The following is a 25,299-nucleotide window of genomic DNA, read 5'->3' on the forward strand; positions in this document are numbered from 1 at the left end:
CAGAGCGCATTTTCATCAGGATAAAAAGTTCCTTGAAGGTAAAAATCTGAGGGCAGGATGTGGTGGATAACGTGGGTGCAGAATGATTTCCCAACCCGACGCCTGTATAGTGTTTCTTCTCAGTGTAGCAGAATCCGAGCGGATGTTATCGTGGAGTAACATTGCTTTTTGGCAGTCTTCCTGGTCGTTATTCTTCTACTGCGAATGCAAGACGTCTCAATTCTTAGCAATAAAAATCAGCACTGAAGTTACACCTCGGGGAAGCAGTTCGTAGTACACGCATAGTACCATTTCTCGTTAGCTATAATGAAGCAGCATAGAAATGGTCGGTGTTGTTCTCTAGCCAATTGATGACGATGAGCGAGCAGAGATGCACATATAGGCACCCGCTGATTTTCATGGTTTGGCAAGATTCAAGCTTCCGTATGTCGTCAACCACGTGCCTACAACCTACACCACCAGTCTAAGTTATTATGTATATTCCAGTAGAGAAGACATTTCATTCGGACGTAGCTTTCCCGGTATCGGCGGACAAATACGTTATTACAGTAGCTGTGTTATTCCGAATTACTATGTAACGTTACATCGGACGTCATCAGGCACGATTTAAAATTACGGAAGAGTATAACATCTGCATGTATTTATCGCTGTTAAAGTCAGTGGGACTGAAGATATATAGTGATAATTGTGTGAGCATGCTGCCCGCGGTGGCTGAACGGTTCTAGGCGCTTGAGTCCGGAACCGCGCGACTTCTGCGGTCGCAGGTTCGAATCCTACCTCGGACATGGATGTGTGTGATGTCGTTGGATTAGTTAAGTGTAAGTAGTTCTAATTTCTAGGGGACTGATAACCTCAGACGTTAAGTCCCATAGGGCTCAGAGCCATTTGAACCATTATTTGTGTGAGCACTGTCTACAACGGTACTAAATGACGCCTGGTGACCCGGGGAAGGCAGGTATACAAGAGGAGCACAGAAGAATGGGGAATCAATCTAGCAACTACACGTGCTGCAAATGGAGAAATCCACTGGTCTATGTGACTTTGACAAAGAGCAGACTGTAATCGCTCGGAGCGCGGGAACGAGCATCTCTGAAATGGCAACCTGCTCGACTGTTCGCGTACTGCTGACGGCACCACCCATGAAAAGTGGTGTAAGGGAGGTGAAAGCACGAGTAAGCGGCATAGTGTTGGACGCCACATCACCACAGAATGTGGAGGTCGTACACTTGCTCACTCTATACGACAATTATTATTCAATGACGTTGCAAGCACACCGCTCTTTGAGCACACCGCTCTGGGGCTCTGCAACAGACGGGCCCTACGCGCTCCCATGTTGACCCAACGACATCGCCAGTTGCGATTGCAGTGGGCAAGTCATTGAGATTATACCGTTGGTTAATTAGCAGGTCGATAGTCGCGTCCGCATACGACATTTCCGAGGTGTACGGCTGCAACGTTGGCTAGTAGGGCCGTTATTATGCAGTGGAGGACGTGTAGCTGGGCTTTCGCGGGCCTGTGGCATTGAGTGAAGGCACCAGACAGCTGTGCACTAGCTGAACGCTACTGCGGACCGCCTGCATCTCTTCATGCTTGATGTCTTCCAGCAAGATAACTATCTGTGTCACAAGGCCAGAATCGTAGTAGAGTGTGCTTACTATCTTGGCCACCAAATTCGCCTAATCTCAACCTCGTGGAACACGTCTGAGACGTTATTGGGCGCTAGCTCCGCGTCCACAACCCACCGGCTAGTAACGTAGGGGAATCAATTGACCTCTGCCTAGCACTGTTGAAAAACATTGATATATCTAAACCTTCCCTTAAAATATCAATATAGGTAGGCAATATTTTCTCTCCCGACATATATCGAAATGGCAACATCAAGTGCCGATATTGTTTATTTGTTTGATTTGTTCATCATTTTCAGGAAGTGTTTTTGAAGAGTGCCAATATGTAGAAATGGCACACCAGCTGCGTTAAAAAAACAATTTTAGCGCATCTGCTGTGCCATTTCTTCACATCGGCACTCTTCAAAGTCATTTCCTGAAAATGATGAACGAAAGTCTGAATGACAAGATTGGCCTTTGCGGTGGGCGGAGACGTGTGAGAGCAAATGCTAACTGAATCGGCGCTACCAACAAAAACTGCAACGTTTAGCTTCACCACGCAGTTTTGACATTTGAAATGACAGGTTGCTGGTGTTGGCAGAAATCAGAAAACAGGCAAGTCCACTTGAAGTGTTCCAGACAAATCCGATATGTGACGAAACCGTGCGGCAGATCTACTGGAGATCTGTCATTGTGCCACTTTCATGCAGTTGCCAATTGTTAGCAAAGTGGTTATCGCCAAAGTGAACATTCATAGTTTTCCTTTCAATTCCTGCTTTAAGAGAAACAGGGAGGCTGGTAGGTTATCTAATGATTAATCAGTACTTAAATATACAGCTCCAAAATAGGCAGTATGTTCACGATGTGCAGCCGCTCTGGAAACACGTCATGCCTTGTCGAACACACCACACCCAGTCTCTCTGCAATATTGCGTTACAGAGGTGGACCAATATGCTATTAAAGAGGGTGTCGTGATGTTTTGGCTCATCAGTGCATGTGATATTCACCGTTTTAAATTTTTGAAGTATGCTAGACACAGACAACTTTTGAAACTAGTAACAGAACAAGAAATAGTTTAGCATCTTTTTGGTGGCTATAAAAAACTATAAAAACTGTAGAGCATTCTTTAAAAACATGTTAATATAATTTCTTAATATAAAACCCGCTTTGAATGCTTATTTGTTCAATTAGTTTGTGCCTATGTTCAGTTCCTGTCATTTTGAATTCAACTCATATTGCTGCATGTAGCTAAGCATGTACATGTGCATGAACTGTTGCATTGTTGCATTCTTGGTGCGGCTGGACTCGTTGCAGGATTCTCGCGTTCTGTGTCTGTGATGCTGAGGTTCTGGGCTCTGGGGTGCATGCAGGCGGTTGTTGCGGCTGTGCGTCTTTGTCCCTACCTCTGCACCACTCAATGACTGGACAGCATTTTGTAGAGAGTATTCCTAAATGCGTGGGCAGTGGAGACATGTTGTAAGGGTGAGGTTTGTTCTTTGCGTATTCTTGAATTGAGAACAACTGTGTGAGATGAAATGACAAGTTTAATGACGCAATATTTCTCAGCAAATTACAGCTTTTCACACAGTTTTCAACTCGCCAACATAAAAACAGCCCAACATCAAAAAGTGAAATAAGTTTATACACAACAATGTTAAATATTAACTCTCTGAAAGAACATTAATCTTAAGCACAATATTATGAAAGTTTAATTGGAAGTTACTTAACATTAATCCTAAGCACAATAAAAGTTCAACTGGACGTTTCTTTACAGAATTGCTCCTACACATACATGATGTTGGTCAGTAATACGAAAATCGTCCGATTCCGGTTCGAAGTTCGGTACTATTTAGGCTGACAATCAAGACTACGGTGAGTGGTTAGTAAAGTGACAAATCTGAGCGCAAGATTACCCAAGGCCGCCCGAGTTTACAGTGGACGCAAGCTGGTGAACCTGCGAGGTGCCGGGGCTAGCAGTGTATTTAACACTAAATTCTTCTAGAATCTTCATATATAAATGATGCTCTAAGCCCCCCCCCCCCCCCCCCCCCCATTCTAACTCAGACTTTTGCTGTTGCACATGGGTTAAAAAGAAACGCGAACTGACTGTAATCGACCCTGCAAGTGGAGTAGAAAAGAGTTTGGCACCTGCAATAATTTAATTTGATAAATAAGTTAAATAAAGGAAAGTTTCATTAACGTAGTGAGAAATGAAAGGGTTGCTCTCCCGATTAACAGAATGACAGTTCTATCCAAAATAACAATATAATTTCTTATGACTAAACTCAAAATAATAAACAAAACACATAAAACATTTACAATACATCAAACTGGCTCAAATTGGATACTCAAATAAATGCTGTGAAGGTGAAGTTGTCCCTAAACTAGATTGTGACATTTATGACCAAGTGGCATGTGGAGCCAATTCCTTGCAACTCAAATCTTAAGAGAAACACACAGCCAACCCAACATTAATTGCTGCTACAGTAGTGAGAACTCAGACAATGAATACCAAAGACAGAACAAAGTTAGAAAAAGACGAACAGGTGCACTCTGCTGAGCTCTGATTATCACCTAGGAAAATCACTAATCTGCCGGTGCTGCGGACATACATTACCAAGCTGTCTCCTTAACTGCAAGAACACGATCTGGCATACCAAAGGCGATGGCTGGTTGCTTCGACGTCCTGTCGTGGTGATGATGATGTCGCGAGTATAGCCCGAAACAAATTATCCTGGTCTGGTTGTTCCAGACTAAAGACTTCCTACCAATACAAATGCGCCTCTGAGGGAGACGAAGAAGGCTCGCCACACAATCACTGAAGGTACAGTGATTGATTTTAACAAGCGAAGTCACACAGTAACTCCGATACAGTCAACTTTAGCCAAAACTGCTCAAGACAGACAACATAGGCCGCTTGTACGCAGAACGCCCAATTGCCAGCTGTACTCGGAAAGTTATGTTGAAGTCGGAACTTCAGCAACTTCGTCAAACAGTTACAATTAAATAAAAGTATATTAGACAGCCAACGGAAGGCAGGTGTCCAGAGCAGCGAGAGCTCAGTCTTGTAACATACTCCGACCGAAAGGCGAGAGCCGACTCTCACAAGAGCACCCATACAAACCGAACACAGAGCATTCCCGCCCCCGTGACAGTGGCCGTGGTTAAACGTTCCAATCAGCAACTCGAAAACTGGCGGAAAATTCCACTCTATTTCCGAAGCACTACCTTTCCACCAATGGAGATTCTTGGCGCCGATTTTGCTACGTCACGCAGCTATGCCCTGAGCAAGCCAATCACACTTAGGATTTTGCAGAAAACGCGGGAATTTGCCCGCCAAGACTGCCTGGGAACACAAGTCTTTCCCATGCCTCGCTGGTCGCCCGCCAGAAACGGTTTTCACTAAGTTTCTGGGAAGTAATGGAATCTCTAGCCCAGCCGCTCCGTCAGGCCCCTGTGGGCGTGTCGCCGCCACTCTTATGACAATGTCGGCGTCTGGAAAGCATTCACTCGACTCCCTCACACCCGTCAGCTTAACCCTTTCAAGATCAGCAGTGCCCGCCTGTCACCGGACCACCCGGGTCACGAGAGACACTGCGTGGGAAGTCTGCGTGTGAAGGAATAGCGACTTTTCACCGCATGCAATTAGAGAGGAAGATCAAATTACTCAGAGAAATATTAGAGGGGGCTCATGTCACCTCTTAAACCAACAAAGTCTTAGGCCTCTGCACACGGTATTTAGCTTAAGCTGCGACGTGCTGCTGTCCGCAAGGCCACTCTCTCCCACTGGAATTCCTACAAAACTAATCTGGCCTTTGCTGAACTTTCCAGCAGACACTTTTCCTATGCTTCTCGTTGTGCGAGAAAATATATATTCATCCCTAGTCTTATTATGTGACGATATACACGTGCATGGTTGGAGCAGCACGCATATTATAGTGCCCTCTCAGTTCCCGCAGGAACAATTAACTAATTTGGCTGGTTCGTTTCTCCACAGCTGGAGCTAAACGTTGTTACAGCTAATGTTAGCTGGAGTGCAGCCGCTGTGAACACAGTGTGCACACCAATTTCTTCTCCGTGCCTTAGGGATCATTAAGCACTCCGTTCTGCACTTGCCGCCAGTTCAGAGAAGAATCCCCACACCAAATTTCTCTCTTGTCCTACTCATGGCAGAACTGCCTCCCTCCACTTGGGTTCCTTTTTCACGTCATGGGTTTTTTCAACCAATAGGAACGTTCCTCTCGTTTTGTAGAAACACCCTCTACCAATCGCAACGTCCCTTCTATCAAACTGCGTTGAAACTTCAGTTGTTTTCTCCTTCCTAGTGAGTTTCTGCCAATCGGACGTTTTGTGCCCATTCTAGAAGCCTAAAGTACATTGACCTTTCCATGTATCACACTCGCTGGACGAAAATGCGTCACTTGCTTTTGTTCATATCCTGTTGGAATTTCGAAAAGCAGGTCTCTAAAGTTTCTTCTCTGCGCTTGTATCGATGCCCTTGCTACAGGCGCCCCTCCAGCTTGAATCACCTGGCCCGGGGTCGCTGTCCTCCTTTCTGCCAACCCTTTAAGTGGTTGCCGGCGTAACTCCTGCAGTGCGGTTTCGCTACGCCATTATGGAGCTGGCTTTTCAAAACTAAAAGCGACTCAACTCGCGTTCCCTGTTCTACCTTCCACTCAAAGACATATGCATTGTATAGGAATGGTCTGATAATTACCGTCGATTGACTGTCATCCCTTTTTGCGTTACATATTGATAGGCAAATGTTCTCACAACTGTCGATTTACGTTAGGTGTCCTCTTCACCTTCTCATTGTGATTTGTAAAGGTCTCATGTAAGGTGCGAATCTGACCATTTCTTCTGCCACCTTACATATCCTCCTCCTTCTGTCTTCAGTTTTGTACTGGGTCAATCAATGGTTGAGTAATTGATTGAAGACAGTGCAAAATCGGTTCAACTGCTGACTGTAGCAATTGAGATGTTTACTGACCAACTTCCTATCTTAATATCTGGTATAATTTACACAGCAGTTCTATTCAGTCTCCTTCATTTACCTTGCACTTGATTTTCTGATCTTTTGTACTGTTCTATTGAACTAATTTAAGGAATTATTTTCTTTCAAATGTAGTTGACTACATTGAAATTCAAACAATGTGTGTATCTTTATAAATTTGTATCATTTGAAAATTCTCCTTTTTCTTTTGAGCATGTTCTATTTCATTCAGTTAATTTATGTTAAATGATGATGGATATGTATTGAAGTTGAGGAAAACTTCATTTAATATTATCTTCCCCATTTCATAAAATATTTTACTTTTTTCTTTTATATTACACATAATCGATAACATGTTTAATTCTTACAAATAAACTTTATAAGCTATGTCTCAACCTGTCTCATGATTTTACAGTTGTAATCCTATTTATGATTCTATTTTAATTCTCTAGAAATCTTAATTCTACGCATCATGACTTTACAAAAATTATTGACATTGACTTTCATAAACACTGAATTTCTAAACTTAATTTTTACTTTACAAACTTTACATTGACATCCTGCAGTAGCTAAATCCATTCACGTTTATCTATCCTGTGTATTTTTATGAACACATTACACTCAAAAATTGTTAATAGTAGGTTTTTATTTACTTAAACAAGTTAAAAAAAGTGCAATATAAGAAAATATTATATACATGTCAAAATGAGCAACCAAACATCGTTAATAAAGATTTATCACTAAGACAGGAAAAGTTTATATTAACATATCTTTAAATACAATAAGAATTTAAATTGTTGTCCCTCATTTTTTTTAGATAGTAGTCTGTCACAGACAGTTCTTTCTCCTATCTGTAACATGCTTCACTTTTTTTTTTCCTCCCAAGTGTTTCGACGTGTTTCCGTCGAACATGTAATGACGGTCGGCTGTGTGCCTCACTGTGTCTCCTTTGAGTACGGTATGACGCTTGGTATGCATCTCGTCGTGTTTCTGTAGAGTGTGGCATGACGGTTGCCCGTGCCTCGCCGTTTTCCCATCGAGAACGGAATGACAGTCGGCAGAAAGGTCTGAAGGTCTGAGTGTGTCGTGAATGCGTGGTAGCCGTTTTTCCATTATGCATATACCTTTGGTGCAGTTGAATTGGAGATCCATTTTTGGCAGCCAAAACTTTTCCGCTTCCGCATTCGTCGAATCCTTATGCCAATTCACCGCGGGTCATTTCGTCGGTAGATTTCCATACGAGTTGTTATCTTCCATTTTTCTGGTATGCTCTCTGAAAGTGTTGCAATCTGCCATAAAGAACATAGAATATTTATGCTGTTAGAACAGTTAAATTAGATTCTCGTTGGTAGTTAAATGTAATAATGGTCTTTTATAGGAATGAATTTGAAAAGGTTTCTTGATCTCTTCTGGTCCAGGTTCTTCTTTCTTCCAAATCTTCTGCGTTGTGTCTTCTGTTCTTGGTGCTTCTTGCTGTCTTCTTACCTCTGTCTTCGTTCTTCTCTGGACCGGCAGTTACGATTGAAGACCTGTTTAACATCTTTGTCTTTTCTCCGTGCTCATGGCGCCTTCTTCACAGTTGTTGTCTATTCTTCGTTGTAATCGGTTGTTCATCTAGATAAGTTGAACAACCTTCCACCCTTTTCCTGCTCCGTCCCATGTGTTGTCAGGGATTGTGAAGCAGATGTTAAATTTCGTATGGTCTGATGACAGTTTCCGCAATTCTGCACATTGAATTACAGAAACGTGTTTCTTCCTGTGGTGAATCTAAGCTTCCGCTCATCCTCGCCGTAATATGTACACCTCCGTTCCTGTTCGGTGGACATTCTTTGTCCCTCCATATGCTACTTTGAATAGGTAGGAATAAAGCTCACTTCAGAGTGCAAGTTGCTTGCATTCAGGCTGCGTTCTATCTCTCCAAACTTTTCCACAGAGGAGTTATCCTCTAGGAAAGTCGTTTCCACCAAGGCCCCTTCTTTTATTATCTCGTAAGCTGACGTACCAGGCGCTCACACTCAGTGTTCCTTCCTCTCACGCCTAACCGCTCTCCTCAGTCTCGTCGTCGATCTGGCCGCAATGATGCTGCACCTTGGCTGCCGACTACATCTTCAATATGTGACAATCTTACTTTCCTTACATCCATAGATTACGCTATCAGCTTTACACTATCAACTTTACAAAAATTAAACAAATTTTTTATATGACTTTACAAAAAGTATCATTAATTCTATCAAAATTAGCTTCCCCTTTTTTTTCATTTAACTTAATTCTACTGTAAGATAAAGGTCATGGTTTCTTCATCTTCATCACGATGGATAGTAAGAGTGAGATTGATGGTGATGACGGTTAGTATGTTAGTAACCCCTTTTTTTCTAACTACAGGTATATTTTGTTGCTTTGAAAACTTCGCACCTTGACTCGGACTCCAGCGTCTTTTTCTCTGCAATCTCCTCTGTTTGTCCTTAGCTGTAACAAACCTCAAAACACACTTTTTATTTTTTTGTTTTTGCCTTCAAAAACCGTCTCTATTGTTCTGTTGTATTGTTTTTAACTTAGTACTTATCCATTCCTCCTAATTTTTGATCGCAAACTATTGCATTCCTATCTTCCCTCATTGTACTCTTCCATATAGAAATCCTTTTGGGTGACCTTAACCTCCTACTGTTCTACCTCCTGCCACGAAATAAACATGTTTCTTGCTTATCTTAATATTTCAGTTCTCTTTCCTAATAGTTACCTCCTAACGACTTCTTATTCTTCTTTCTCTCATCTTTCTATTTCAATATCAGATTGTGGTATCTTCCACAAATCCTACGTGTTTCACATATTCCCCAAAATATCTGTTCAATTATTTCTTCACCGTGTTCGACGGAAAAAATTATAATTGCCTATCTCCTTCTCCCTTAATCATCTATGTTGTACTTACTTCTTCACTTCTTCTCTTCTACAAAAATCAACTTGCTCCTCCTTCATACTACGTCTTTAAGAGAGAATCTACTACTATTTCGTTAAACCATCCACATGCTAATCTCCATTTTTCTTCGTACGTTCAGTTCTTTCCCCAGAACACACTTCGTTTGCAGAAGAGTTACGTTAGTTGTTACTTTCTTGTCTTTTCATCATCATTACTAATTTACCTCCTTATGGAATTTATTTTATTTAATTAATCGAAATAAGTACAAGCTAAAAGTTTTACTTGTGTGCCTTTTGCTTTCTTTCCTATTCTCTGTTTTCAGTTTCTTTTGTCTAACTTTTGTGTAACTTTAAATGACTCGCGTGGTGCAAACCTAATGCTTTTCCTGTCTTTGGGTTAAACAATTCGGCAACGTTATCATGGACTACTTTACTCACTTCCATGGGGCCTTTGTATGCCGAAAAGAATTTGTGACTCTGGTGTTTTTTCTTGCTAGAGAGATGGTGTGCTTTTACGAGTACCTTTTGCCCTGGTAAAAATACTCGTGTGTTTGCCGTTCTGTCCGCTCGGTCCTTTCTCTTTAACGCAGCAGCTTTCAGACTGCTCAGTGCTAATTTTACTACATGCTGATGCTGTACACGGGGTACTAGACGGAATTTAATTATTTCTCGGATTTTATCTGGTGGTGGTTTATTTTTAAGAACAGTAATTGCGGGTAACAATGTACTGCTATGTGGCATTTCATTTATGGCATCTTGGAAATCAGACAAATGTCTGTCCCAGGTATTATGCTGCTTACTACAGTACAAACGACAGAGGGTTCCTAAATCTTTCATCGTTCGTTCAGCTGGGTTGGCGCTTGGTTTGTACATGGAAATGAAAATAGGTTTAATTTTATGTCATCGCAGAGTGTTTTGCCATTGTGCTGAACGATATTGCGGTCCATTGTCCGATAACATTTTATCGACTCAACCAACTTGTCGAAGGAAATTTCGTGTCAGCGCTCTGCTTGTGCTCCTACCTGTTGCTTTCTTCAAGGGTGTAAATGTCACGTATTTTGAAGTTAATTCTATGACTACAAGAATAAATACATGACCTTTCTGTGTACGGGGTAGTGGACCCATGAGATCTGTCGCAGCTATATGTCTCAATTTCTCCAGAATGATAGGGGACATTGGTGGTCGCGTTTGAAATGTCACATGTTTGGCTCTCTGGCATTTCTTACATTGAGCTAGAACCTGTCTGATTCTTCACTCCATATTTGCGAAGTGACAAGACATTTTTAATTTTAAAAAACATTTTTAGGTCCAAAATGGCTGTTACTCAAATGAGTGTACCAAATGTACTTGTTTATCAATTCCTGTGGTAGGCATGCTACCCATAAACTTGTATTTGTGTCACGTCTGTAGAGTAATACATTGTCCCCTACGAGATAAAATTGCCTAATATCCCGTGATTCCCTGTTTTTCCACTTAATTTTAATTTTGGCTAGGTCTGGGTCTTTGCCCTAACTGTTTCAAGGAATTGGTGACGTAGTTCTCAAAGGGCACATTTTTCAGGTAACACATAAGTACTTGCTTTTTTTCCGTATTGCTCATTCTGTTTTTGTTAACCTCTTCTGGCAATCGGGAGAGGGTGTCAGCTATGACATTTGAAGGTCCAGGTACATAAGTGATTTGAAAATCATATTCCTGCAACATCAACATCCACCGACCTAGTCTTCCAGGCAATAGTTTTGCACTTAACAGGATTTCTAGTGCTTTATGGTCTGTGAACACATTGGTTTTTCGCCCAAACAGGAAGTATCTAAATCTGCGAAACCCCCATACTACTGCCAGCGCTTCTAATTCCGTGACTGAATAATTTTTTTCACATTTTGTGAGGATACAAGTAGCGAAAGCTACTGTTTTTGTCACCCGCTATCCGTCTTCCTCTTGTTGTTGAAAGAGTACCACTCCCAAGCTGGTTTTCGCACTGTCAGTTGCAATACTGAATTCTTTCGTTAAATCGGGATGCGCCAAAAGTGGTGCTTTTACCAGCGATCTTCTTAGTAACTGGAATTCCTGTTCTGCTTGGTCATCCCTACCCAGGGCATCTTTTTACTGGTCAACGCACATAAATGTGGGGTAACAAGGGAGTCTATCCAAATGAATCTTTTATAAAAGTTATTGAGTCCCAAGAAACCACGCAATGTCTCTCTACTATATGGCGTACCCGTATGGCTTGCAGTTTGTTAGGGTTGGGTTCAATCCCTTGTCCAGTGATAATGTGGCCTAAAAACTCAATCCTTTTATTTACAAAATTGGATTTCTTTATATTTATGGTTACTCCACGTTCTGTTAACCTCCTTAACAATTTATCAAGTACCTCATTATGGAGTTTCCAGGATGACTCAGCCACTAAAATGTCATCAACATAACAGGTGAGACGCTGATGGAGTTCTTTATCCAACACAGTTCCTAAACCTCTTATAAAAGCAGCAGAGAATTTGTTCAAACCGAAGGGGAGTCTTTTGAATTGATAACTGCGTCCAAACGCGATAAAGGCCGTATACTTTCTGCATTAAGGTGTTAGTTCTATTTGCCAAAAACTAGCTCACAAATCAAGGGAAGAAAAAATCTTAACTCCATATAACTTTTGCAACAGCTCTTCTAATTTTTCTGGGCGATCGTTTTCAGGAATGATAATGGAATTTGTCTTGCATCCACGACTATCCTAACGCTCCCATCCTTCTTATCTTCAATTTGTAAGGGGCGGTTGTGTGGCGAATTGAAGTTTCAATAATATCATCTTCTATCATTTTGTGTAGTTCTGCAAATACTTGTTTTCTGTAAAATAGTGGAATAGTGTAAGGTGGCTTGTTTTCTTTCACTTGGAATTCGTATTGAAAATTCTTAATGCCACCGGGTTTTGGTAGAAACACCTCGGCATTTTGTCGTAATATTCTTTCTAATTCGGCTTTGTCTGTTTCTGAAATATCTTTTACTTGTCATCTATCTTCTGATGAATTTGCATCTTTACCTCCTCATCTACAGGTCTTGATTCTTTCGTCCCCCGATATCGTGGATGTCCCTCCTCCGATTGATACATATGCAGTTGTATATTTGTTTGTAAGACCCTGGCATCTCTTCATGTCTGATTTTCTCTTCAAAATTAAGACGCACCTCCCCGAACATCATATACCCTTCGTCCATATTAAGCGTAACGCGATTTTGACTCATGAAATCTGCTCCTATTATTATGGGTACTGAAAGTTTTCGCACAATTACCATATTCGCCTCTATTTCATGCCCCTGACATGAAAAAGTTACCCGCGTTTCCCTATTAATCTTCGCAGACGCACCCATGATCGGTCCTTTGACTTTAACCCGTTTCGTCCTTAATTCTGGTAGTGCCTGTTCAGCGTTACATTTCTTAAAGAGATCTTCTGCAATCGCCGTCATTTCACTTCCAGTATCAAGAATGGCGTCTACAAGTATGCTCCCTACTTCAATCGGAAATATAGTTTTCATCTGCCTTAGGTATCACTATCGGTGTTGCCACCGGTACTTTATCCTCTTGACATACTATTACTTTCTCCGGTTCGTATAAACGCGCTACATCTTCCACAGTTTGGTCATCATCATCAATTTTTGTCCTACTGTCTATATTCACCGTTTCTGACTCCTGGTTCCTCACCATCGTCGGTCGATTCCCAGTCAACTGAATCCCAGCATGCTGGTGCCTGTATTCGATCTCCCCTTAAACCTACTTTAAAATCTGGCTTATCAAAAATAAGTCTATTTACACATTATTCGATCGAATTATTTGTGACTGGTCTTCGTACCGTTCATCTCGTCAATTTGTTTACCTGGGTTTGGTGGCCTCACCTCAACTTCCTCTATCGGTTCTTTTCGCACGTTTTGTCCCGCTGAAGTTTGATTTTTCCAACCTCTCTGCGTTCTGGCCATTCCACTTCCACCTGAATAACCTGGATTTGGCTGCTGAAAACCTCTAAACCTTCCGCCTTCGTTTGCACGGGGATTGTATCTCGGATCATAGTTACTACTGTAGTTTCTAGGACCAAATCCCCATTATAATTCCTCGGTCCCCCGAAACCATAATTGTTATTTGCCCTCTGTGCGTTACCAAAACTATAGTTATTATTTTCCTCCCATGGGCGACTAGCCGGCCGGAGTGGCCGTGCGGTTCTAGGCGCTACAGTCTGGAACCGAGCGACCGCTACGGTCGCAGGTTCGAATCCTGCCTCGGGCATGGAGGTGTGTTATGTCCTTAGGTTAGTTAGGTTTAATTAGTTCTAAGGTCTAGGCGACTGATGACCTCAGAAGTTAAGTCGCATAGTGCTCAGAGCCATTTGAACCATTTGGCGACTACTCCTCCTTACAAAATCATTGCCTTCTCACCGTTGGAATTATTATTAAAACCTGATCGGTTACTGTTACTCCCCCTACTATTGTTTTCTCTGCTTGTACGTTGTTTTCTTGCGTCATCTTCACTGAGGATGAATTAAAGTTCTCTCAACATTCCTTTAAATGCTTGTATCTTATCTCCTGCCCAGCCAACCAATGATTGCTGATAACGTAACGGTAACTTCATTGTGCACATCCATATCAGTTCCCCATCACTGTATGGATTATCTAAACACTGATTTTTCTTTGTCATATCTTCGAAAAATCTAATGGGTTTCCTTTCTCCGGAATTTTCGAATAACTCTTACTGCAACAACTCATACTTTATCCTGTTTTATGTTTCTGTCGACCGGTACCGTTCCAAGAATGCAGTTTTAAATTGTTCATATGAATGACAGTTCGCCGCTACTCTTTGCATGGTTTCTGCTATTGCTCCGTCCATATGCCCACAAATGAAGTCAAGTTTATGGCTAAGTGGCCAGTGCTCTGGTAAACCGATCTGAAATTGATTTATGAACGTGCGTCGATGTAAGCCGTTCCCACTTTCTTTGTAATGTTGGAATTTTCTGACTGTCAAAAAGTGATCATTGTCAAATTTTTCTCTTCCACCATACGGCATTTGTGTTTTCACAACATGACCCGTTTCTTTTACTTGTGTCATATTTTCTTGTGTCATCTTCAACTTCTCATGTAAGGTGCAAATCTGACCATTTATTCTGCCACCTTACTATGTGATGTATTTCTGTGAGATGGCCCAGAGTTTTTCACTTCTTTTATGTTCGTTGGACATCTGCTAATACGAAACCTTTTTGCTTGAGGCTTACGCTTGGAATCGTGGCGAAGAGTACTGTGTCATTAATCAGACTGCATCGCAATCAGTTATATTAATAAAGGGAACCGAATTAAGGTCGTATTTAATGAGTAATTTCCGACGAGAACTTAGCATACAATAACGATGATCTGTAGGTCAATATGCACTAGAATTGTTATATGTCAAGGTATGCGGAGTAATTAAAATTCTAAATCTTAACTGAATTACATAAAATGTAGGTATCTCAATAAAATAATACGAGAATGAGGTTAGTTTTCAGACTTAGTGTGGTGTGATTTAAGAAAGAGAAAGGGTTCACTTGTCGTATAGCTTGAGCAATGTTTTTAAAGTGAACAAACTAGTAGAAATGAAAAGTCGTTTACATTAACCGTTTCATATTGAAATCACGAATGTCTGGCTACAGGGCTCACATTTTTGCCCTACACAGTTTACACTTACAAGGGGAGGCCGCCAATTGTGAAATTCAGATTCGATTCATACTGCGCGTAATAAAAGCTCATGGCCAGAGGTGTAATGTGGCAAAGCACCAAGATGCACTTATCAGCCGTTGTCGAGAAAATCGACAGTTAAAAGAAACCGTTGCGGTGAAATGCTCTCTACGATCAATAATTTTCTACAGCGTCGTGGGGCAGCGGTAAGCGCACGGGTTCGTAATCCGAAGGTCGCCGGATCGACTCTCGCGCCATGCAACTTTTTTTTTTAGTATTTGTTTTTTGTAATTCATATAAATATAAATACACACACACACACACACACACACACACACACATATATATATATATATATATATATATATATATATATATATATATATATCAGTTGCAACAATTATGCGTATAATAAGTTGTGGAAAGTCGTTTGTCGTGGAAAAACTGGCGACTTCGAACATCATTATGTTTTCCGCAAACAAAGTTGTATTTCACAAACGTTATTAATTATCTTCATAATGTTATCCACGTATAGTTAACGGAAGACGTAGAAACGATATTCCGAAACGAATACGTATAGCGTAAGTCAAACGTTCGAGTTAGAATATTGACACCACGAACACAAATTTGCTGTGGCAGGTATGAAATATAAACTCCGTTACTCGCTCGTTACACTTGAAGGACAGATGTTGAATGGGCCGAAACGAGCCGCCGCATAACAGCGTAGTTGCGTGCTAACTTCGAAAGAAGGTAGATGCGGTCCCTAGCGCAACTTATAACATCGTCGAAAATCAGTGCGGACGGAAGAGCTTTGGTACACCCTGTTAAAAAAAAGGGAAAAATCGAGGCGGTTCAATTGGAGAGCAATCCGCCTTCACCAACATGCATAAGCAATTCATTAATAGTATATATATATATATATATATATATATATGAATTACAAAAAACTAATAATAAAAAAAAGTAGCATGGCGCTAGATTCGATCCGGCGGCCTTCCGGTTACTAACCCGAGCGCTTTCCACTGCGCCACGACGCTGTAGAAAATTGTTAATCGTAGAGAGCATTTCACCGCAACGGTTTCTTTTAACTGTCGATTTTCTCGACAACGGCTGAGAAGTGCATCTTGGTGATTTGCCACATTACCCCTTTGGCCATGAGCTTTTATTATGCGCAGTATGAATCGAATCTGAATTTCACAATTGGCGGCCTCCCCTTGTTAGTTACGATATTTTCAAAGAATTAGTTGACACCTGGAAGGTGGTCATTTGTACCATATCGACTTTTTCCATCGGCTCCAGTCTTCTGAACATGTACTCGTAACGTGGCTATTTTACGTGCGTCTCTTATTTGCATGAAACCCAGATGGATTGGAATGCTTCTAATGTTTAGCGCAGTGCACGCCGTGTAGGTTAGATATTATGGCCAGTTAAAACTGAGTGCCGGATATTGACTCAAACCCAGATAGTTGTTTTCCGTGATGTGCGCGCACTACAGAACACACGAGGCTGGATTCAAAGGAGCGGAATGTCTGCGGAGCGGCAGACGCACTGCGCGTCTGCGCAATGCCCCGGCGCCCTGAGGCCAAGCGGGGGGTACTTCACACCACACGGCTTCGGAACACGCCTCTGCCAGTGGCATCGCGCGCAACAGCGTATGTTGAGGGAAGCAGTTGCTCTGTTCACGAGAGCGGTGCGGCGGGTGTACGCGGAGGGAGAGGTCGGCTGAAGACAGCTGCTTCTGTGCTCTTTGTTTTCCGGAGCGATTCTCTGCAACCGGAACCTTTTATTACCACACAGACCACGATATTACTGCACTTTGACTCCTGTACAGGGCTGTCTAAGGAAAACAACACATTGTGAATGTTGTGCATTTACTATGAAGTGGTCCAGCGAGTCCTCGTGAAACGTCACGATAAAAATTCACGATAAGCCGACCTAACCGCCCGCAGTTCCAGGTGCAATAACGTAGTCGTCGACTGCTAGATGCCGAGGGAATTGTCACCGAAATCTTAGTAACACAAACTGACAAAGGGCTTTGTATTGCTTCATAAGGATCGATAAACTCGAGCACAGAAACAAGAAAGCCTTGAAATTTCAGAATGCCTTATTGACTGGAACATAGCGATCGGTATAAAATGTTAAAAAACCAATAAAAACAGTCCCGATTGCGATTTTTTGTTTGTTGGCACCCGGTTTCAGCCTTTTCTTCGAACCATCTTCAGGTTTACACCGCCGTTACGGCTGCTGCTGGCGGCAGGCGGAACGAGATCCGTAGAAGTACCGTTGTTCGAGGAAAGGGCCAAAACCGGTTGCCAACCAACGACAAAATCTGAAAACGCGATCGTGACTGTTTTTATTGATTTTTAAAGAAAGTCTTCTTATTTAAAGATATTTTCTGTGAATTGTTCCCATATGTCACATAGCATTCAAGTGGACTACTAAAATTTGTCCGTTACTTACCTTTTTCGTTTACTCATTGTCAGTAACACACTAGGGTGCAGTATTCCGTCGGAACAGCAAAATAATTAGCAATATTTTTCCCACAGTAACATGTGGCAACTTTTATGTTTTAAAAATAGTACCGTCAATGATGAGTTTTAAATACCGCTTACATTTCTCTTACTCTTACTGTCATTTATTTAGTTATTTATTTATTGCCAGTACACAGAAGAAGTCAACGAATTTACCATACAAATATTTCAGCTGCATTCTCACCGAATTATGTAACCCATTTTTCAACGCGCAACTGGCGACAAGAAATGCTAAAACCTATAAAATTCGCTATATTCGTATGTTGAAAAAATAAATATTTAATATTTTCATCCATGTTAGAACGACGAACAACAATTACAATTAAGTATATATAGCAATGAAGCCATAGCAGTAATTACGTTGTACCAATTTTCTGCTAGATACAACATTATCTTTCTTAGTTTTCTTTAGTTCCTGAATTGTCATTTAGTCACATGCTGCATTATTTTTTGGTAAAGGATTTTTGTAACAGAAATGTAGCTAAATGTTTCGATCTTTCAAAGAAAATGGCTCTGATCACTATGGGACTTAACATCTATGGTCATCAGTCCCCTAGAACTTAGAAATACTTAAACCTAAGTAACCTAAGGACAGCACACTAGACCCAGTCATCACGAGGCCGAGAAAATCCCTGACCCCTCCGGGAATCGAACCCGGGAACCCAGGTGTGGGAAGTGAGAACGCTACCGCACGACCACGAGCTGCGGACTTCGATCTTTCAATAACGGTAACAAAAAAGGAACTAAAATTATTCCTCTCCTTATTTAAAATGATGCAGCACATGTTATTATTAAAATTGCCATTCCATGTTTTTTAAAGTTTAGATTAACACAGTTAATAACGACAGCTATTGAATGTTTCGTGGACAAAATTTTCCCACTGTTGACATAGGAAAACCTTTCCACCTGAATATGCAATTGGAACTCCTATAGTCACTCTAATTTACTCTTCAAGAAAGTGATACAGATAGTGATGCAATCACCAGCATAATAAAATATGTGGATGTGGACACAATAAACTGATCCAAGTTAACGAAAAGTTCATGTAATGTAGGCAACAGATATGTCATTGATTACAATGAAGCAAGAGACAACATGAAACTTAAGGCAAATTGATAAACACATGGTGGCAACACAAAGTAACTGCACACCCGTGTGCTGCGTCCACAAGTGGTATCAAAATGCCGCAGTAATACTGAAGGCAAGACAGAACAGCAAAAATGGTTCAAATGGCTCTGAGCACTATGGGACTTAACAGCTATGGTCATCAGTCCCTCTAGAACTTAGAACTACTTAAACCCAACTAGCCTAAGTACATCACACAACACCGAGGCAGAGAAGAACAGAACAGCAGAAAACGACAACATACTAAGACGCATACACACATTCGCTGAATAAAACGCCAATCAACAAGACAGACTCTGTAATACCGTACTGCCTTCGCAAGGTCTCTACAACAGGGATGACCAAGATTTCGGCTCACGAGCTGGGCCCAGGCAGGGGTGCCAAAGCGCACAGCCTCGCTGGACATTACCGCTACCGCTGTCTGAGCGCGAGAAGGGAGAAGAGGGAAAACAGCGAATGCGCCACATTTAAACGGCAGTGCAGTCGCATTACATACGACTTGGTTTTATATTTCACAATTCCCAACCACATAGATCACAAACAAACAATTTTTCAGTATTATTTATTATTTTTGGAATTTTTATCTGGCACAAACTGTCGGCGTACGCACAGGCACAGACAATTTCACAGTGTTTTGCACTTAAGTTGCCAGGTAATCTTGACTTATTAAGCTCAATAATCGAGAAAAGATCTTTCATACAAATATGCAGATCGAAGTTTTGCAACCTCATTACGGAGACTTGGAAATTCTATTTTAGAAAAGCAATGTGGACGTCCTGAACAGTTTTAGTGTGAGAAGATTTGTCACCAAAACTGGAATTACCTCACGGGTTAACCCTCTACGTCTGCACTTTCACAGGGACGCTTTCAACTGTAACGGCAAACGGTGTCGAAAACAGATGTAACATTGACAGTGTCCTCATAACCTTATAAAACTATCTTTGCAATTATTTCAAGGCCACAACGAATTCTTCGAACCTCGCGTTTTCTTTAATGCAAGTGGACGTAGGGAACTGGACGGTCTTTGTCACAAGGTGTCCCGCTATTACATACATCCATATCAAATCAGAAAGAAGTTGTCATGCAGTGACTTACTGTGGGCAGTGTGCAGTCGAGTCCACTTAAAATGCGAAGTCTGTAGTCCATGTCTGATGTTCCAATTTTCGTCCCTGCATGCTTTTTCCTTCATAATTTCAATAATAGCGAGTTAAATCGAAAATTCGTTCCATGCATGCGCCTTGACTTAACCAACGTAATTTGCTGTAATATATGAAGTCTCCATACTCGTCGTTAAGTTCCATTGGAAATGGTCGCGACTTACAAAAGAACAACTCTGCGACTTCAGAAATTTTACTATTCGTACTACCAATTTTATGACGTGCTCCATGCCTGTGAATTTAGCACGAAGTACTCTTGATGCACAGAACAATGAATGCCGTCTGTCTATCGCTTTTTTGTTCTTTCATTGTCAACTAAATCTTCAAATTCTTTCTGCATGTTACTGTAACGTCTTTTAATGACATATACGCAGTACCGTTTTCATCATTCTCTTCTGTCGTTTCCATTCATTTTAAAGGATTATGACGATAGATTGCTAGACTGTCTCGTGTTTGTGCAAACAGCCACTGGACATGTGAAGGTCTTCAATACCACAAACAAATGGTGGACGGTATGAAAGACAGCGGTGCCTTCCGGGCAGGCACTTTCCCTTTCATTTTGTTTCGGTGGTCATCATACAGTTTCATTTGCCTTTGGTGTATCTAAATTTTCCGTGATTGATATTAATCTGATGGACTTTTAGTGTTAGGGTGAACCACTGATTCGAGTAGCAGTATTAGAATTAAACTCGGCTATAGAGACGGATGTTTGGACGCTGGAGGTGACCATTGCTGTAAGGGCAGCTTTACAACTTTCCCCGAGGAGGAAGCGAGTTCACGGATTCCTTTGTATTCACCAAACTTGCCATGCGCCCTGCAGGGCAGTGGTTTATGGTCCGCCATTCTGGCGGACGGCCTTGTTCCGCTAGCGTCCAAGCAAGAGGGTAGGAACGCCGTGGCTGAAGGCGAAATGACACTTCTTTAGAAACTGGCAGCGCCGGGCATCCTGGCGCCGGCCTAACTGCTTTATTAGTGAGTGGACGTGGTGTGGGAGCCTGGTCTCCTTATCCCGCGTGTGGGTCCAGTTAAAGTAGCGTCTGGTTGGCGCTCGGCTAATGTGTTTATTACAAGAACAGTGCACCACCTTGTGAGACAGGACGACTAATTTCTCAGGATGTCGCGTTTCTTAGATGCTGCTACAGCTCGCCAAAACCGCAGCCACTAAATCGTTTTATGGATTGGACGGAGCTTGTTTTCGCTAGGAAGCTTCTCTCATCTTGTGAAACGCGCCGGGGGTTTGGCTGCAAGACCTCCATAGATTGTGTGCTGTTTTTTCAGAGAACGGAATGTGTACTGCACTGCAGTGATTGGTTGAGGAAGATTGGGTCTCCTTGCTAGAAAACGTGATTAGCACGGTAACCACTGCTGGGCCATGAGAAGTTTATTCAAGAACATAGGGGGGGGGGGGGGGGGGGGGCAGCTGTTTTTCGGAAGGTTTTGAACAACGGGAGAGGCAGGGACTTGCTTCTGAACCGGCACGGAGTACAGTTGCTAGAGCTCTTCTCTTTCTATGGAGAGAGCAGTTAGTTGTAAAGACGTCCGGACACTCGGTCGAAACTTTATATTTTCACACACGTGAGACAATCACTAGCAGATGTGGGGTCATCTCCCTCTCGGTAGGACGCTTCGGAAGTGCCTGCACGCAGGCGACAGCATCTCATCTTTCACCAACTATATCGATAACATTGCACAACTGTGGCAAATTCAGAACCCTATCAATCGTTTTCATGACCATCGTTTTTCATAGCACTCTTGTACTCCCACTAGTCACTCCCAGTGTCCATAAAATGCTCAATTATATTTTGACACGAGAGACCAATCAATGGAATGATACAGCGGAGTGTGCTTGCCTAAATTGGCATCCTTCCACTCACAGTAGCCAGTCTCATTTACATGTAAAGATTCCCCAAGTCTATTGCCAACCAACCTGAGTTATTGGCTCAAATGGTTCGAATGGCTCTGAGCATTATGGGACTTAACATCTGAGGTCATCAGTCCCCTAGAACTTAGAACTACTTAAACCTAACTAGCCTAAGGACGTCACACACATCCATGCCCGAGGTAGGATTCGAACCTGCGACCGTAGCGGTCGCGCGGTTCCTGACTGAAGCGCCTAGAGCCGCTCGGCCACAACTGCCGGCTCCTGAGTTAGTGTTACTGAAATGTTGTACAGTTGAAGTTTCTGTTTATGTCTGTTCTCTCTTCACCTTCAATCTCTTTGTGATACTGTAGGTCCTTGTTATTAATTTTTCAACAACACCCGTTCTAATTCCCTACGATGTCATTTATTTTGTTGTGGGTTTGAAGGAATTAAATTTATTTTATGTCATGTTAGCCAACATGTGCTATAAAACAAGGAAACATACAATAATTTCGGATGAACAACTAGTCAGAACACTCTCGTAACTCTTCTTCTTCCTTAAACCTTTCTGCTGAAGCAGAACGTAGAGTCTATGGTTCAGGCTTTTGTTGTACAGTTTTTTGAGTCGCATTCCTCGTCGTATCCACACCGGGGCCACTAGTAAGTTTCCCTTGCGCTATTAATAGACATGGCACCCCTTGGGTACGGTGGTTACGACTTTTTAGTCGTTTGGCAGACGGAGAACTGCTGCCACCATAGGCTACCTTGCATCATGTCGACCCTCTAGTGAACGAATATTCCACTCGGTTTCCTCTGATAACAGTAAATTGTGTAATTACATTCGTGTTTTTCTGTTTGTGTTCCAGTTCTTTCTTTTAGTTGCGCACTAGTACTTAAAGTTGGCGCGAATATGGAAAAATAATTATCTCTTATTATGCAATATATTTATTTGTGTTCATTTTTTGGTTTTGTGAGTTCTGTACCATATTGTCGAATTTGACAGTTCAGCATTGCTATCTGCGTTGCAAAAACTCTTTTTGGTGGGGCAATTGTGTGTTTTTGTTGAGAATATTTGAGAGTCAGATATTATTACATGATCTTACATATAAAGCACTCCGTCTACAGGCCACGAGTGGCCTACCGGGACCATCCGACCGCCGTGTCATCCTACGTGGAGGATGCAGATAGGAGGTGTGTGGGGTCAGCACACCGTTCTCCCGGTCACTATGATGGTATTCTTGACCGAAGCCGCTACTATTTGGTTGAGTAGCTCCTCAATTGGCATCACGAGGCTGAGTGCTCCCTGAAAAATGGCAACAGCGCATGGCGGCCTGGATGGTCACCCATCCAAGTGCCGACCAAGCCCGACAGCGCTTTACTTCGGTGATCTCACAGGAACCAGTGGAACCACTGTGGCAACGCCATAGATGTTCTTACATATGCATAGTTTTTTGTTTTGTGTTCCATTTTTTTGTTCTTTTTTCGAGTCATGTAAAATATTTGTTTTTAATCTTCCGTTTTCGTAAATGTTGACAAGGAGTAAAGCGAAGTTACTTCTTGGCCAAAGTCTAGTAGACTCGGGACGTGTTGGACGAGTTTGCCATGGAGCAGTCAGGCCCAAACACATAAGCATTAGGTACCGATAGATGATGCAGGATCGGAAAAGGGAATTAACAGTGGTTACCAGTCTGCTGATGGAGACGACTGTGGCCGTTTAGACGTATTAGTCATGAGTAGAAATTCGGAAAGGGAGACAAAAGGCAGACATGAAATGCGGCGCCATCGCAGCAGTGCTCGGGATTCACGGGTTGCTTCGCCAATGGCAGCACGCATTATTAACCGGAATCTGATCCAGTGATCGTTCTCCTAGTTCAGCAGATGCATCAATTAGAAAGAGACGAAAGGAGGAGGCAGAAGAATTAGAAAACGGAGGCAGGAGGCATTGGAATTGGAACGAAAAAGAGAGCGTGAGGCGGTCGCATTAAAGGAGGAGATTAGCGAACGCATTGAGTTTAAGGCAAAACTTTCTGAGGTACGGAAACTCCGGACGGATGCTAAGAAAGACGCTCTGCTTGCCCGAATAGAGAAAGCAGGTGCGAAGAAGGTAGCTCTTACTGCTGACATCTGAGCAAAACGAGCGAGCTCCATGGAAAAAAAAGTTTGATAGCGTTGGCGCAGGGACGTAAGGCAGTGCTCGCCAACACGGAGAATATTGCCAAAGTAAATGATCGACTAGCTCAAGTAGAGGAAAAGTTGCAGACAAAGACTTCGAGATTCAAAAAGGGCTCTGAGCACTATGGGACTTAACATCTGAGGTCATCAGTCCCCTGGACTTAGAACTACCTAAACCTAACTAACCTAAGGACATCACACACATCCATACCCGAGGCAGGATTCGAACCTGCGACCGTAGCAGCAACGAGGTTCCGGACTGAAGCGCCTAGAACCGCTCGGCCACAGGGGCTGGCTCAGACTTCGAGACTTTAAGAGGGGGAACAGTTATGTAGCTGTGAAACTTCAACGGCACGAGTGATGTCATCACGTGGTTCACAGAGCAGTGCGACGCAAGCCACGTCAGATTGTAAATTCATGGTAGGGTCTTATGGGACCAAATTGCTGAGATCATCGGTCCCTAAGCTTACACACTACTTAAACTAACTTACGCTAAGGGCGACACACACACACACACACACACACACACACACACACATATGTCCATGCGACGGAGGACCTGAATCTCCGACGAAGGGGGGGGGGGGGGGGGGGCGGCCGACCGTGACAAGACGCCCTTGACTGCGCGGCCCACGTCTTCTGCCACGTGTTGTGTGCACTCATGCGATACTTACCAGCCGAAGGGTAGGAGTACGCCGGACAAGTTCCTGGAGAATTGTGGTAGGTGTGATGGCCACTGAGAACACGGTATGTTCCGTCGTCTGGCCAAAATCACCGTGACGGAATCTGACAGATTCTCTAGTGTAAGGTCGAACCTACGTTCGACCAGAAGCATTTTCTGTCCTTCCTAAAATTTCAACATTTTGGGGAAGATGGCGGCGACTTACACCCTAAAATTTGGATTGGACAATTCACCCGGTCGCTACCACCTAGATTGCAAATATTACTACTGTAACTATCTACAAGTTTTGTAAAAGGTGTGGATAGTGTACGAATTGGGTTTCGGTGAGGACTGTACAGGAACTGTTCATGGAGGTACAAGGAGGTCGGATGAGAAACCAGTCGCCACGCGATGAGGCTAAGGCCATTGAAGAGAAGCGGATGGTGTAACCCGCCAGGCAGCCGGCACTGTAGACAACGCTGAGACAGGCAGACGACCAGGGCTGCCCCTGCCGGGAGAAGCGAACAGTGGCTGCCACACTCACCTTCACCGACAGGTGGCACGAGTGAAGTGACCTTGGGGGATCCCCGAGCGCGGACCGCTGTTGGTTGG

The sequence above is a fragment of the Schistocerca americana genome, chromosome 2, assembly GCF_021461395.2.
Source record: "Schistocerca americana isolate TAMUIC-IGC-003095 chromosome 2, iqSchAmer2.1, whole genome shotgun sequence".
NCBI classification, from domain to species: Eukaryota; Metazoa; Arthropoda; class Insecta; order Orthoptera; family Acrididae; genus Schistocerca; species Schistocerca americana.